General features: G+C 35.0%; 1 protein-coding gene across 1 annotated transcript in view; it reads right to left on the reverse strand.

Annotated features, from left to right (window-relative positions):
• Nucleotides 1–8,046: 8,046 nt before the first annotated feature.
• Nucleotides 8,047–17,113, reverse strand: part of TPBG (trophoblast glycoprotein) — a 105,167-nt gene continuing 96,100 nt past the window's right edge. Inside the window, exons 3-4 of the transcript XR_013764911.1 lie at nucleotides 10,635–10,816; nucleotides 8,047–8,160 (exon numbers count right to left, since the gene is read on the reverse strand). The gene's annotated coding sequence lies outside the window, so the exon portion shown is untranslated. The remainder of the gene's footprint in view (nucleotides 8,161–10,634; nucleotides 10,817–17,113) is intronic.

Here is a 17,113-nt window from a genome sequence, read left to right on the forward strand (position 1 = left end):
ACTGATACTTCATATCATTTTGACATAAAAGACAATTTCAAGTTTTTGAACACCTGAAAGCTACTAACACTAATACTTGAATCAGAGTTTGGGTTTGTCAGTTTATATGTATGAAGACTGGTGAAGTACCAAAGGAAGCAATAGATTATTATTTTCCTGAAAAAAGGATTCATTTTTAGAGTTTAGAGAGAAGTGAACTTGAAGATAACCAGAACCAAATGTGAAAACAACCATAGATAAAGTGATTGATTCATTATTACCTAAGTAAAGAAAATTTTTTTCCATTAAAAGGAATCCGTGCAGGGCTGGGGTTGTGGCTCAGTGGTAGAGCACTTGCCTAGCATGTCTGAGGCACTGAGTTTGATCCTGAGCACCACATAAAAAATAAATAAATAATAAAATATAGATGTTGTATCCATCTACACTAAAAATAAAAATTTTTAAAAAAGGAATCCATGAAAATAATTTAAACTATTATTTTTGTAATATTTACTTATTGAACAAGAAACTGGTTTTATTATGCTGGTGGACCTATAAAATATTTGAAAGGTTTTTGAAATAAATATATTCGTAGAATATATTATGCATATAATAAATCTATAATACAAATACAAATTAATATTTTATTAATGTATTTGTCATGATAGTTTTATTATTTTATTACAATATATTTGGTATTTATTATAAATTAATTTACAAATTGGTATGAAAAACGATGGAATGAGACAGACATCATTACCCTATGTACATGTATGATTACATGAATGGTATGAATCTACATTGTGTACAACCATAGAAACGAAATTATGTATCCCATTTGTGTACAATGAATCAAAATGCAGTCTGTAAAAAATTAAAAACTAAATAAAAAAAAGAAAAAAAAGCAAAACCTTTCACTAAAAGCCAAAAAAAATTTACAAATTGAATACAGTATTAATATATATTACATCAATGTACATTAAATAATTTTATACAAATTACCTGAACATTAAGGACACAAAATCAGATAATATTTGTCATATGTTCATATAATTTACTTGATTCTCTTTATTAATAACATCTTCTGAAAAAAGTTGTTCAACATAGTCTCTTTTTCACATAATAAGGCCTGAAATTATCAAGTTTCAAATTCATATCTTCGAATTGTATCTTCAGTTAGTACTTTCTATAGACCATGATCTTTTTAATATGGAAAATGTTCTTTTTTTAGGTGCTTGTATATGGGTAAATTCAGAGGAAAGTAATCAAGTAGAGTAAAATGTCAATTCAATTTTTTTATGTTAAATGTCTAAATAGTTCCACAAGTATTGCTTGAATGTAGAGTATATTTCTTCAATAAATATTTTATAAGACAAAATTTATCAATAAGTTGCTTCCCATTATTAACCTGAGAAATTATGAAATATAATATTATAGGTCTTTTCAATTTTATTTCATACCTCCAACTTTTATCAACATTAAATGCAATGTTGGACTCATTAGAATTAATACCAATAATATGATAAACTTTAGATTATGTTTTTGATTAAATACTGATGTTGCTACCAAGAATTTTCTTTCTTTGGCATAAATAAAACTTTTCTGAAAGTTAAAACAAAAATATCTAATTGAACAGAACACAACCCTGATTAATTATAAAGACATTTTCACAAAGGTCTAATACTATGGTGAATATTAGTTTGACTTAAAACAGTATTTTCGAAGAAACAAACATTTTAAAAGTCCAATTTCTGATGGGATGCTACCAGAGAACTCACATGCTATCATGTGAATTTTTAATATTATCCTTGCTAAAATAAATAAATTCCAAGTACATTTCTGTGTTTCTTAATTTAGTAAAAATATTTTTCCATGATACCATATTTGCCAAAATTTGTGTTTTGTGTCTTCATTGTAAAAGAAGTTATTTCTATCTTCAATGGTGAACTTTTAAATTGACTTACTATTCTCAAAGATATATTTTGGTTTTGATAGAATAAAACTCTAAAATACTTTGTTTCCATAAATTTAAGAAAACATAAAATTGTCAACGGAATTAACTAAAGCATGATGATACAGCAGTATCACATGGTGTCATTTGACTGTTTGCACTTCTTTTTTCTAGTATGTAACCAACATATTAATAATTAATGCTTCATTTCTCATACATACTACAAAGCTTTTATATTTGAATAAAGTGCTTATTTGTTCTAATGAAAAGTCATGCTTTATGAAGTCATATATAAACACACCAGTGTAGTTCCATGTGTAAATCATCATCTCTGAGCACAATAGTTGTAAAATACTACTAATTTTTTAGGTAGATACTTCATCACACGTGTATCTTCTAGTTTCTAAATAATTGATGATGTCACTGTGGCCCCAGTGGTGGTTGAGGAAGATAAAGAAGTATTTTGTGTAAGTCACCCATTCATCATAATCATGAATTTTTAAAATGGTCTTTACTTTTTAAATGTTTGCTGCAAAAGAGAAAAACATTACAAAAAATATTTGTAGAACTGCTCAGTTTCTATTTTTCACACATATTTCATGTCTAACAATAAATATTAGATTTATTGCCTAATAAGATACTATATTGCACAATAATAGATTGTTGCTACCCAATGGGACATAGGTCTGATAGCTTTGTGCATCTGACTTTGTACTAATCAGGCACAACCAGCTAGTACATCAAGTGACCACTAAGGCTAACAGTGTCAAATACTGCTCCTTCTGCCACTAGAGAACAAGGAGGTGGCTATCCCCAAGTATGTGCATCCAATCATGTACATTTTATCAGCAAGAGCCATGTGTGCTATCTTTTAAAGGTAAGTGTGGTAAATCATTATAATAATGGTCTCCAATTAAGCAAAGCATGACTTTCTGTGTAAATGCCCTCTACAATGGAACATTGTCATCCTCCATCAAGAAACAGAATCTGGGGCTGGGGAGATAGCTCAGTCGATAAAGTGCTTGCCTTGCAAACACAAGGCCCTGGGTTCAATCCACAAAAAACACAAAACAAACAAACAAACAAACAAAAAAGAAACAGAATCTGGTTTTCTCTTATGTTTTTTTGTTTTTGTTTTTTTGGTACTGAAGATTGAACCCAGAGGCATCTTATCATTTAGCTACATCCCCTGTTCTTCTGTATTAGGTCCTCTAGAGGAACAGAACCAACTGGATATATATATATATATACATATATATGATTTTATATATAATTATAAAAAGGGGATTTATTAGATTGACTTACACTACCAGAAGTTGAATTGTCCCAGAATGGCTGTCTGCAGGCTGGAGGACTTGAGGAACCAGTAGCTGTGCAGTCCAAGAGGTTGAAACCTCAGAACAAGAAGGATCAATGATGGCTACCCCAGACCTGATCAAAGGCCTGGATATTCCTTGGAGAGTCACTGGCAGAATTCACTTTGGAAGAGTGAAGGAACTGTAGTCTGATGTACCCAGGGAATTGAAGCAACAATCAAGAACTCCTTAAAGAAATATCGAGCTTCATCTGCTGCTTCCTTGCTCTTCCAAAGTTTGCTCCATACAAGTCCAACCTATTGGACAGTGCTGCCCACACACAGGGTGGTCTATGCTTTAGTTCCTGTCCCACATGCCAACCATTCCTAGAAATACCCTCATTGACACACCCAGACTCTCAATCTTAGGTGTCTCTTAATCCAATCAGATTGACAATTCAGATTAAACATTACACATTTTAATTTAATTTATTTATTTATTTTGCTGTGCTGGGGATTTAACCCAGGGCCTTGTGCCCGCGAGGCAAGCACTCTACCAACTGAGCTATATCCCCAGACCCACATTTGTATTTTCTATTTTGGGATAAAATCTTGATAAATTGCCTAGGCTGGCCTCAAATTTTTGATCCTCCTACCTCGGCTAGAATTACAGGTGTTCATCATTACGCCTGGTTTAGAATCTGTTTTTATATTCTCTTTAATATGGAGTGACCTTATGCCTTCCTTTAACCAATAAAATATGGTGAAAATACTACGTGAGTTCTGGAATCTTATGGCTTCCACCTTGCAACCCTTAGACTATCAGACTGTGAAGAAGTCCATATCAGAGGCCACATTATTATCAAAACTTGCCAGCTCAAAGTCAGTACCAAGGCTAGAGTGAATGAATTCATCTAAACCAACTAAATTCAGCCACCTGAGTAAGCCCAGATAAGATCAGTGGAAGAAACACCCAGTCAATCCACAGAATTGTGAGAAGTACAATTAAGCCTCTCAGTTTGGGACGGGTTAGTGTGTAGCAATAGATAGTTGATACAGAGGTCTTAACTGCCTTGCACCCAGAAAGGGTAAGCCAAAGAAGAATGAATTATGACTGGTCATCCTTCACATTTATCCATGTGCTAAGTGTTCACTTTGATAGTATACATGTGTTTTGTTACCAGCTCATAGCATTGGCAGCTGGAAGTACCGAATGGAGGTTTATTGAACTTATCCTGGCTTATTTTAACGTAACTTAGAAAGGCATCATTAAAAATCCTTTTAAAGAAGCACTCCAGACCAATGCTAAATCCAATAGGATTCTAAAATAACAAGCACAAGCCATGACTGTGTCAGGAAAATAAAACACAGGGTCATATTAGCCAAAGTGCAAAATGAATTTCTGATCATCAGGAATTGTGGTTCTACTAATTTTATGCAAAATTCAAATAGTATGCTTTTGGAAATATTCAAAGTTCCACTGATTCCAATCTGGAGACCCAAGAAATTTGTTTTCTTATTCTTTCTTGACAAACTAGCAATTAAAATTTGATTCTGCGAGCTTTAACCTACAAAACTAAAAAAGATATCGATTCTTCTAACAGAAAACCCCATTAAGATTTTGTTCTTCATGAAATGAATGGCTTTTTAAAACCTATACTGATACACTCTATCAATGAGTACCTGTGAGGCAAAAGCCCTCATGTACCCGCATTAAGGACTGCTGAAGGAGTCTGTACCACACATTTTTGAAATCTTACCTTTTCTGATGCCTTCTTTGTTTTTGTCCTAGTGTGTTGTATCAAAATGGAAAGTTCAAGAATCCAATTGATTTTCAAAGGATGAAAAAGAAAGACTAATATCTTAAGGATGTTTATTATTCTATTTCCTCTAAAGTATCTGATTTCTTTCTGTGCAGTAGCTGATATTATAAAAGACTAAGGAATTTTGGAATTGCTTTTGCCTATAAACAAGTGTCAAGAATCTTGTTTTCTACATTATACTAGCTGGGTAAGTACACAAACACATTGTGAGTACACACACACCCACACCCACACACACACACACACAAGCATACTTTCTTCAAATGAGTACTTAGAGAGGAGTTAGTAGAATCATTTTCATTTGAGGATTGCCACCATGTCTGTAAAGACCTTGTATCTGCCCAACTAGAATGTGTCTGTAGTACAGTGTTTTGGGCAAATGTAAGTCATCAGGACATAACAGAATTAGGCAGGTGATTGCCCACCGAGACTGCTGGGGCAGACAATCCCCAGCCTAAACAAACACCCAAACCACTCACAGTGCTGGTGACTGCCTTTTTAGTTTTCCTCAGACCAAGCTTTTCAGATGTTTATATTCCTGATTCTTATTAGGAAATGAATAAAATGAAGGTTCCTTTTTAATAATTAACTTGGTTTGTATTATTTATCACATGGGAATGTTTTGGAAGTTTCTATTGGGCATAACTCTTCCTATTTGCAATTTGTACTTTCTTTATACTATTATAAATCTAAGTAATCTTTAAGCATACACAGAAAGATTCATATACACACAGGGGAAAAATCCTAAATATTAAAAGCTATTGATGTCATTATTGGTATTCAAAATCTTTAATGTGACCAACTTAAATTATTGTATAGACTATAAAATTTAACTTAAGTGGGAAAAAGGAAGAGGATAAAAGATGACAAAAGGTAGAACTTGCTTTTAAAAACCCCAAACTACATTCAGTAGTTGAATTGAAAGGAGAGCACTACTAATTAGAAAAGAAAAAAAAAAAAATTCTCCAGGGGAAAAAATTGGAGAATGAGTTTTTAAGCCCCAAAGAGGATCTGGTGTGATCTGAGAGATGATAACCTAGAATAGGACCATCATTCCCAGTTACTGGCAGAAACAAGAGCAGTAGAAACTCTTCTCAGGAGAGCACTAGAAAATTCTTTTTGTTTTCAAAGGAAACATGTTCTTTCATCAACAGATTAGAGATATCACAAGCCACAGCCTATTAAACAGATCGTCCCTTGGCTCTCATCCAGTTCTAGTACCAATTTCCTCTGTATGTTTGAACAGACGCAATCCCTGGTGTCTATCTGCCCTCAGAGCATAGAAATCTGCTATTTAGTTTGCAGTAATAGTCATCCTGAACAGGCGCCTCTAAGGTAATGCCCTGACTTACGTGTTACATAACTTTTTTTTAGTCTCGCGCTGTTTGAGATCTTGTATGGGGTTTCAGTTTAGTTATAATGCCAATAACAATTATTTTTCACTGCATTTGTTTAGGCCACTATTTCATTTGTTTTCCCCTAAACTTTCTTCTGAAATATTATTACATTTTACATTCATAGCCATGAGGCTCAAATTGGAAATGCATATTGCTATGTTTTATATTCACAATATCAGTGATGATTGCATACTTACCCTTGTCTCCTCCTAAGGAAAACTGCCCTGTCCACTGTCCCTGCTGCATTGATTGTCATGTCCTGTGCTAGTAGGCCCATTCTCTACTCCCATCCCAAGCCCCACCCCACCCACACATAACTGCTTGGTTCTGACACACTTAACTGACCAAGTGATTTCCAATGAATAGGCTGCCAGGAGCTGGTAACACTCCCTGGAATGAATGCTGACCTTAACCAAACATATTCTTGCTCTTAGGAATCAGAATTGGGCAATAGGATCAGTTGCAGGAATAACAGAAGGTAAAGAATCAAGATCAGTGTCAGCTCTCTGGAGTGTGATCTGCTCAGAATGCCCAGGGCTTCCAAGTTTAGAAAGTCTTCAACCTGGGTTGAATGCTTTGAAATTCTTAATGGTTTTGGAATAAGGGGCCCTGCATATTTATTTCATACTGGGCCCTACCAATGACATGTCTGATGCAGGTCATGACACAGACATTCTCAACATCCTGAAGAATATGTTGTAATTTCTGGTGAAGTGTGAACAAGATGTTTACATTTATGAAAAACTGTTATTCTTTAAGGGTTGAGAAATACTGGAGTAGAAAGTGTTGTACCCATGATGCACCCAGTAAGAGCTGGTTACCAGGAGTGGACCCAGGAACAAGGGATGGCAGTGGTAGCCTCTGAGTCAGGCCTTACTCTCTTCACTCAGCACACACGCCCAGTCGTCAGGTACCTGAGATCCTCCATATGTCCCTCTGCTGCTCATTTATAGTGAAGAACAAGAAGGCATTTGGTGTTTAATAAGAACATGATTCTTCTTTTCCTCCTCACATACAATTAGCAGGGAATATTATTTTTAAAAATCAAATTTTTGTTAGCACCTAGTCGATATAATTATGTGAATATTCCAATTCTCTTTACTTAGAGCTCCAGAAGCCCTTTTAACTCCAACACACTCTCCTCCTCTCAACTTTAGGAAAAGTGTTAAGAGAAAACATATTTTGCATTGATTTGGAGAAGAAGCTTTCTTTTGCAAAGGGCTGTGAACCTGTTTCCAGCTTGTCCTAGTGGCACCTTTAACATTAATTGAATGGAATTCTTAAGACATCAGCTTTTTACCAATAAGTATGAAAACACAGTCTCAAATGAAAGAAACAAACATCAGGGCTTTCAGCCATTTTAGATAATCTGTTCATGAAATAATTGAAAATTCTGGAAAATGTGGGTGTTTTTCCTTTCATTTTAAAACATGTGGGGCATTTTATGTTTGATTTAGATGCCAAGATTCTGTGGGCATAGAACACAATCACTTTGCAATTCCTTTAGGAAAAAGCATGGAACGGAAACTTAAATATCCTCTTAGTAATTTCAAGTTATTTTGTTTATTTCAATTCTACACATTCCTCTTTGCCACGCTGGAAAATTTCTGTACTGTAAATATGTATTTTCTCAATTGAAATGACTTACCATATTATTTTGAGGAACTTTTCAGAATTGAATGACATCTCTTGAAATAGCTAAAGACCCCTGGGGTGCTGCAAAATTCAAATAGTAAAAGCATTAAAAATAGCAGGGAAAAGTCATCAAAAGCAAGTAGGGATGAAACTTTCCTATGTTTTGGAATATATGTATGTATACACACACACACACACACACACACACACACACACACACACACCATCTTTTCATCTGTAAATATCCACTCCTGTGCTCATTTCAACCAAAAATTTTGTCTTTCTAGAGTTTTAAAACATTTAAAAAATATTTTCATTACATAGTACTAGTAACAATTTATTTTATAGCATTAACTAATTTTTGTAATGTGTGTTGTTAATCCTCAGATCCTGGGAGAGAACAATAAGATTGTCTGAAATGGCATAATGAAGAGAAATTGTAGCAAGAAAGAAAAAAAAAAAAAAGAAAGAAAGAAAGGAAAAGAGGGAAACTTGCCCTTTCCTCTACTGAGAAATACAACATTTTGACTCAATTTTAAAAAAAAATGAAAACCAGAAGTTTAAGAAAGAAGTAGTGAGGGAAACGTAGAACACAATGACTTAAAGGTTAAACTAATTGATATTTCTCAGTGATAGATGTTTTTAAAAATATCTTCCTCTTTTAAGGTATTGCTGTGGGGGAGCAGGGTAATAAACTGAAACTTAAAATCTCAGCATTAAAATGAAAATTGGAAATAGTCTAAACAGTGATTCTCAACCTGTGATCCTGGGCCAACAACATTTATATCACTGAAAAACTTGCTGAAAATACAAATTGTTGGGATCAGCTCCAGACCTATGAAATCAGAAACTCTAAGGGACCCACTAAATTAAATGTCTGAGTAATCTGTGCTTTAACATACTCTGTCTTCAATTTTCAATACCATTGACCAACACCATCCTCCAGCTTCTGAGGAGCTCCTTGCTATGGCCATTCTGACGGAAGCTCATTATATATATCAAATGTCAGCTGCTCCACTAGGAGCCTAGCATGGAGTAGATATTTAACATACTATAATTAAATAATAACAAAAGTGCAAAAAAAAAAATCACTGTTACTGTTGTTGTACAGCCACTACTTAGAAAATGGCTTGAAAATTCATGGGTTTGCTTACTAGCAATCAACACCCACTGTTCCAGGATGAATCTGATTGTTGGAAAATTTGTTCATGTTCAGTTAAACATTCATCTTTTTGTAGCGGTTACTCCTTGACTCTAATTTGGACTTCTAGAGAGCAGATTCTTTAGCCCTTGATCACAACTTTTCAAATGTTCAGAGAGAATCAGCATATCATTTGAGACAAGCGATCATAAAAACCTTATTAATTTTAAGCCCCTTCACTTTATATAAGAAAAATCTGAGACTTCAAATAGCTGATTGACTTGAAAGCCAGTCTGCATGTTCATCATTGTCTCTTCCTTTCCAGAATATAATTCTAAGCTCCGTCAATCTTTTTCAAATTGACCTGACATCTTTAACTTTGTTTGCTGCTTTCTAAAAATTCTATTTGTTAATATCTCTTTTAATCTGTGGTATCCATAATCTCACACAAAGTCAAAATATGGTTTGAATATTGAAGGGTCAATGGGAATGTTTCTTTCCACAGTTTGGTAGCTTTTCTTCTTCGAGTGCTACTTAAATAATACATTTAGTTTTTAGAAGGTGGCCAATTCCCCAACCACCTCACATTCACATTCACTCAATGGATCTTCCAACTTTCAAGCTATTTAACAGCATAACCATGCATCTCCTTTCTACCATTACATCAAGTATATAGTGAAAGTCTCAGTCCACTGTTTTTCTGAAATAAAGTTGTGCTATAGTTTTTAAAATTATTTATTGATAAGTACAAGTCAACTTATGTGAAATGGTAATAGATGAGTTTGAAGTAACTCACTTTTTTTGTTTTTAGTGGACTTAACTATAGTTTTTACATTATTTTCTCACAAACCTGTTCTATAAATTTCCTGAAGGCTAATGTCAAGCCTACTGATTATAATTTTTGAAATTTTACCATATTTTAGCTTTTTGAAGGCTGGGGACATTTTCCCATTCTGATTTTCTAGAGACATTTTTCCATGCTCTGTGATTTCTCAACTATGATTGACAGTGGCTCCTTGGTGGTTAACTAAGCTGTTTAATTAGGCTATGATTTCATTTTCTGGGTCTGAGAACTTGATTTTACTCAAAGAATTTAAGAGGATTTTTATTTCCTATCTTGTCTTGATTTCTAATTTTCTCTTATTCTTGTTTTGCCATTTCTAACTTAAAAAAAATAAATCCTCAATATTCTGGAAAAGGCAGTCACAAAATAACCTAGAAGTTCTCTTTGTCATCTGTAAGCCTTATTCCACCTTATGCAAAACATCAGCAAAGTGGTATTCTTTAGTGGATAGGAGCTCAGATTTGAGGTCATAACAAAATGTGGCTCTATTGAGGTCATTAAGAAACCTGTATTTGGAACCAGAAGAGAAATGAAAGCAGAATTGGTGAGTCTGATAGGAAACAAACATACCATCTTTATGATTGATAGAGCTAATATCTGAGAATTTGATATTTCTGGTAGCTAGTGAGATGGAGCAGCACCCCAGGACCTGATAGACCTTGTTAGTCAGTTGCAGACAGTTCTGGACCACTGCAGAGTATCTCCGAGGAAGCAAGGTCTTCACCTCCAAGATACCTCAAGGTTGAGAGTATCTGAAGACATGTAGAGACACAAGAGAGGAAGAGGCTGGTCAGCACAAAATTTTTCAAACTTACCAATTATGTATTTGTTCTTCTACCACAACAGAGGAGGAATGAGAGAGAAGCAGGCCAGGATCAAATGACATTCCTCTGTGGGAAGAGACTTAGGTAAGGAATACATGTCCTTAACTATTTTGAAATCTCTGTTCCACCACTTATGAAATGTATCACAGTGTCTGTCTCTTTGCACCTCCTTTTATCCTCTAGAAAAATGGAGGAAATAACATACATTCATGGTTTGCAAAATGTGACCTATAGTGTATTAATAGGCAACAACTATTTTCTTCTATTTCTTAATTCAGAGAGTTTTAAACAATATGTGTTGTTCACCTCACTTTCTGTGTCTTCAGGTCTCTGCTCCCTTCAGTCCTTGATGTCCTTCACGTTATTTCAAACAGGTCATGCTGTTGTCTGTACTTACCTTTGCTCACCACCCTCATTTGACTTAGGTCTCTAAAAGCCTGGGATTGTCAGAGAGCTCCCCACACAGCTGGTTCCTCCTGATGTCCATCCCCTCAACTCCAACCCCACCTCTTACTTGAATTGTTTAAAGTTATAGTCAGAATGTCATTGCTTAAGATCTTTGATCTCTGCGAGTCATTTTTCTTTTACGCCTCTGGCTGTTGGCATATACTTATTCTCCTGGGACTTTTTGACATGCTCTGGAATGTGTGTCCAGAAATGTTCAGCACCTCATTTTCTTACTCTGATGAACTCCAAGATGACATGGTCACTTTTTCCTGTTTCTATCATTCCAACATTGTCACCAAGTTCTTCTTTGTGGATCAAATTAAGTCCAGAGAGGCACTTCATGTCTTCTCTTACTTTATGACATTTTGCTTGAGGGCCAAGAATGTAAATTAAAAATTCTGGGTGGAAGTAATTTATTTGGCCTTGAGCTGTGTCAATGTCAAACATTCACTCATTATTTAGATTTTTATCATGTTTCATCTCTTTATCCAGCCTGCCACCATAATTCCTTAGAAAACATTCTATAGGTATCTCATAATTCATCTCAACACTCATCTGTCACTTTAATGGCCTATTTTTCAAATAAATAAGCACTTTATATATAAGAAGATCTGAATTTTCTGGCAGTGGGGTTAGTACTCCCTGACAGTATTATGATTGATTGAAACTTTTAAAAAGTTAAAAATCTCTTTGGCTCATATTTGTGAAGAGTTATATTTTTCTTAAAGTAAATATCCTTAGAAGGAAACATCATTAAGAAAACAAACATATTATTAAGAAAAATGAATGAGAATTTTCCCCATAAAAATAGATACCAGTACTCAAGGACATTGTTAATGTACTAAATAAACATTTTCATATTTTTCTTTTTCATTGCCTTAAATAATCAATAATTATGGCAAAGACCATTATGTATTTAGGAAAAGTATGAAATTGCATAATGTAAGGGCTATGAATTCAATATGTGTTCAATATTTAATACAGATTAAAAATAATAGCACATACTTTTTCAGGGCAATAAGTCATAGAAAATTGTCATGTACTCTTCCCAGAAAAGTAAATTAAATTGCATATTAAATTGCACATAAATTTTTTCATAAAGTTCTAACTTCTTCAAAATCCTCTTGAGTGGTTATTATGTGACAGATTAGTTCATATGTGTTGATTTTTCATTATTTGAGAAATTGGACTATTAATCTCTGCACTCAAACTGTGTATAAAAAGAAGTAGTTGGTTAGTTTTATACCTTAAATTTGCATAATCGTTTAATATACACCAGACATAGATAGTTGAGAGTACATATGGGGATAATTCAAATGTCTAAACAGTTTAAATTTCTCAGTTTTACCATTGGTTTTATTGTTCTTTTGGCCAAACTATGTTAACTTCACAGGTGGCAGGAACTGGGATGATTTAAATATGTCAGCTCTTCTACCAACTAGATATTCAACTTACTAAGTAATAAAGAATTAAAATTGAAATAGAGCAGGCAGATTGCCTCTGTGTCTGGTTACCTGAGTGCCTAGAAGGCATTAAGTCACACCCCATTCTGTAAGCCTCCTGCCTCCTTCTCTTACTCCTTGCTTCTCGCCTTCACTGTTTTATCTAAAACGTCTCCTGGGAAGCTCTTCACTTGCTGGGTGTGGGAAGTCCATTCTGGGGTTATCTGTTTGTGGAAGTTAAGTGTGTGCTATTTTTGACTCCTCAGCATCTTTTGGGAGTGGGGAAATATGATCTTGGGACATGACATGGTTAAAAAAGTTCAGCTCCCACCAGCGTTATAAGGAATCTGTAGCTGGCTGAGTAGGATGGGGGGGGGGGGGAATAAAAGAAGGTGCTGCCCTAGCAAGGAACAAAAAGTCTTCCTGTCCTCCCAGGAGGAGAGGAACATTCGAGGCCCTAGACTCAACATTTGTGCTATCTGCCAAGTCTCTACATTAGATACATGGAAGGCAGATAGTAGCAGAGGCTAGGACAATGTGCTCTTCAGAAGTTCCATCATTTCTTCAGACATCAACCAGTGACTTCACGTAGACCTTCCTTTCCCTAGTCTTCTTGGTAGTGGCCTGTTGAGGTTAATATTTAACCCAGAGGCGTCCCCAGTCTTGGACATTCTGCAACTCGATACTGGTGGTATCTTTGGGGTCAGTAGAATCCTCAGTAAATAGTAACTTTAAGAGACTACCATTTTAATGTTAGTTGCTGTTTTGGCAGACAGAGGTCTTTAAGAAAGTGGGGAGATCGTCCCTCTTATTTCTGTCAAAGAAAGTCAAGTCATTTCCATGGTACAAAGTACAGGAGCTTGTGTGGTTTAGAAAGTCTTCCCCTTTCAATTTTTGGTTTATGTACCAATTGGTGAGTAGGGGTAAAGCAGTGTCTCAAAGAGGTTCAACTCCTCAGAAGAAATGGAATACAGACTATGACTACTTACCTTTCCAGATATTTTGATAAAAATCTTCTCTGTTGTGCTGGAATATTCCTGCCTGAGTTTTTCTAGCAGTAGAGGACATAAAAGGCCTCTTGAGGGGTGCTTCTGAAGTGAGGCGAGTCTGGCATAATGCTCTTACTTGCATTATGTTCTGAAGTGGAAACCTGGCCTTGTAATCCCATCTGCAGACTCACATCCTCACCTGTCAGACTAGCACAACTTAAAAAGTGTATAAGAACACATTCTGCTGGCAGGGCTGTGGGAAAACAGGTGCTCTCATATGTTGCTGGTGGGATGCAAACTAGTTTAACCATTTTGAAAAGAATTTGGCAATCTCTAATGAAATTACATAGTCATGTACATTTGGAGCAAGCAATCTCACTTCTGTGAATTTTGCCTGCAGAAACACCCCCAATGATTCAACACTGTGCTCTTTTAAGAAAACCCTACAGCTAACATGGAATTTGGATGACCACCAGCAGCATCACTGCAGCAGGGCACAAAGATGCCGGAACGGAGGAGGCCACCTTTTATTAGTAACATCATCCAACCTCCATCTAAAACACAGCAGCAACAGGCTGAGACACAACTGGATTTCCCAGACTTCTCATCCGGAATTTGAGGGCATGAGCAGCATATTTAGGTGTGATTAACAATGAAACTGGCCCCATCTCTCTACAACAGAGTTCTCAGAAAAGTGGTAGCAAATTCATGCAAGGATCAATTTTAATATTAGAAAGAAGTTGATTAAAACATGCTATTAACTTCTATAATTAAGGCATTGTGGTATCGTATTGGTACAGGAATAGATGCCCCCCGAAAAACAAAAACAAACAACAAAACAAAACAAAATAACAGTGCTAGTATAGAAAGTCAAACTTTCAACCCAAGAACATAGGGAGATTTAATAAATGAAAAGGTAGCATCTCATATCGTTGGGGCACAGATAGATTTTTTTAGTAAACAGTGTCAGAACTACTGGTTTGTCTTTTGGGGAAAAAGAAAAGATGTAAGGATAGCTTTATATCATACAACAAAGAGGAATGAATTTCGAATGAATCATAGACCTACATATAAAATATATGAAACCATACAAACACCATAAGAAAAAAATTTGGGGGCTTAAAATCCTGTTGTAATAAAAGAAAAGATTAATAACTTTGATTGTAAGAAAGTTTTCAAAATTACATAGCAAGAAAAAAAACTCACCTATAAACAAAGAGTCAAAAGATCTGATAAATTGGGGGCAAACATTTACAACATAACATAAGCCAACATCCCTAATATATAAAGGGCTGTTCAAAAGTGAGACAGAAAAAAACAAAACAACAACAACAACAACAAACCTTGGGCCAAAGACGTAGTTTACATTCACATTCTCTTCTCTCCTTTCTTTCTCTTTTTCCTTTCTCTTTCTTTCATTCTTCCTTCCTTCTTTCCTTCCTTCCTTCCTTCCTTCCTTTCTTTCTTTCTTTCTTTCTTTCTTTCTTTCTTTCTTTCTTTCTTTCTTTCTTTCTTTCTTTCTTTCTTTTTTCTTTCTTTCTTTCTTTCTTTCTCTCTCTCTCTCTTTCTCTCTCTCTCTCTCTCTCCTCTCTCTCTCTCTACACACACACACACACACACACACACACACACACACACACACACATCTCATTTAAAGATATTAAAAGATATTCAACCTTACTCATAATTTGAAAACATAAAAAATAGCCAGGCACGATGGTGCATGCCTGTAATTCCAGTAGCTCTGAAGGCTGAGGCAGGAGAATCTTGAGTTCAAAGCCAGCCTCAGCAAAACCAAGGTGCTAAGCAGCTCAGTGAGACCCTGTCTCTAAATAAAAGTACAAAATAGGGCTGGGGATATAACTTAGTGGTCAAGTATCCCTGAGTTCAATTCCTGGTACCTACCCCATGGCAAAAAGTCACAGAGATACCATTTATGACCTGTTAGACTGACAACAACTTAAAAGTATGATAATACATTTTGTTAGCATGACTGAAAAAAACAGGTGTATTCATACATTCTTGGTGGGAATACAAAGGATACAATCCTTTTGGAAGAATATATGGAAATATATAATGACTCCACACAAATTTATCTTTTGATTCAGTAATTCCATTTCTAGGAAATCACCCTTAGGATATAACTTCTTCCATACAAAACACATTGCAACGTTGTGTATAATTGTAAACTACTTGGAACAAAGTGCTTATACATACAAGGATGGTTAAATAAACTTGTTATAGCCACAAATGGAGAACTATGTGGTTGTAGAAAAGAAAGAGGGAGATCTATGTGAACTGATGTGGAATGATTTCTAGAATATATTGTTTAATAAAAGAATCAAAGTGAAAAAAGTATGAAGTGCTACTTTTGTAAATAAAAAGGGGGGATAAAATGACATGGGGATAGCAGGATGGGACTGGGATGAAAGGAATGAGGGAGGGGATGATTCTTTGAAAATACCATTCTTACACCCATCTAATATTTAGAATCTTATTAATATGTCATGTACATATGAATACACAAACATACATACACACCCCAAGGGATAAGAGTGATTCTCAATATACTAGAAACAGAAATGAATGAAATGTTTCAGAGGAATAACATAATGTCCTTGAAGTGCAGGTGAGGATGGTTAGAAAGTAATTTAAATAGCTTTTGAAAACTTAACCATAAAGCAATTGACTATAAAAAGGTACGGGAAGAAATAGAAAGCCTGATCAGTATTATGCCATATAATGAAAATGAATTAATAAAGGCTTGCAGAGAAATATTCAGATTCAAATGACTTCAACAGGGCATTTCTCCCTATACTTAAGGAAGAAATACCATGCCATTTTTTTGTTACTATTGCTTTGTAGTATAGTTGAAGTTCTGGTATTGCGATATCCCCTGTTTCATTCTTCCTGCTAAGGATTGCTTTCGCTATTCTGGGTTTCTTATTCTTCCAGATGAATTTCATGATTGCTTGCTCTATTTCTGTGAGGTACATCATTGGGATTTTAATTGGAATTGCATTGAATCTGTATAGCACTTTTGGTAGTATGGCCATTTTGACAATATTAATTCTGCCTGTCCAAAAACATGGGAGATCTTTCCATCTTCTAAGGTCTTCCTTAATTTCTTTCTTCAGTGTTTTGTAGTTTTCATTGTAAAGATCTTTTACCTCTTTGGTTAGATTGATACCCAAGTATTTTATTTTTTTTGAGGCTATTGCAAATGGAGTTGTTTTCCTCATTTCCCTTTCAGCTGTTTCATTGCTTGCGTATAAAAATGCTGTAGATTTATGCGTGTTGATTTTATAGCCTGCTATTTTGCTGAATTCATTGATGAGGTCTACAAG

Source organism: Sciurus vulgaris (genome assembly GCF_902686455.1).
Source record: "Sciurus vulgaris genome assembly, chromosome: 7".
NCBI lineage: Eukaryota > Metazoa > Chordata > Mammalia > Rodentia > Sciuridae > Sciurus > Sciurus vulgaris.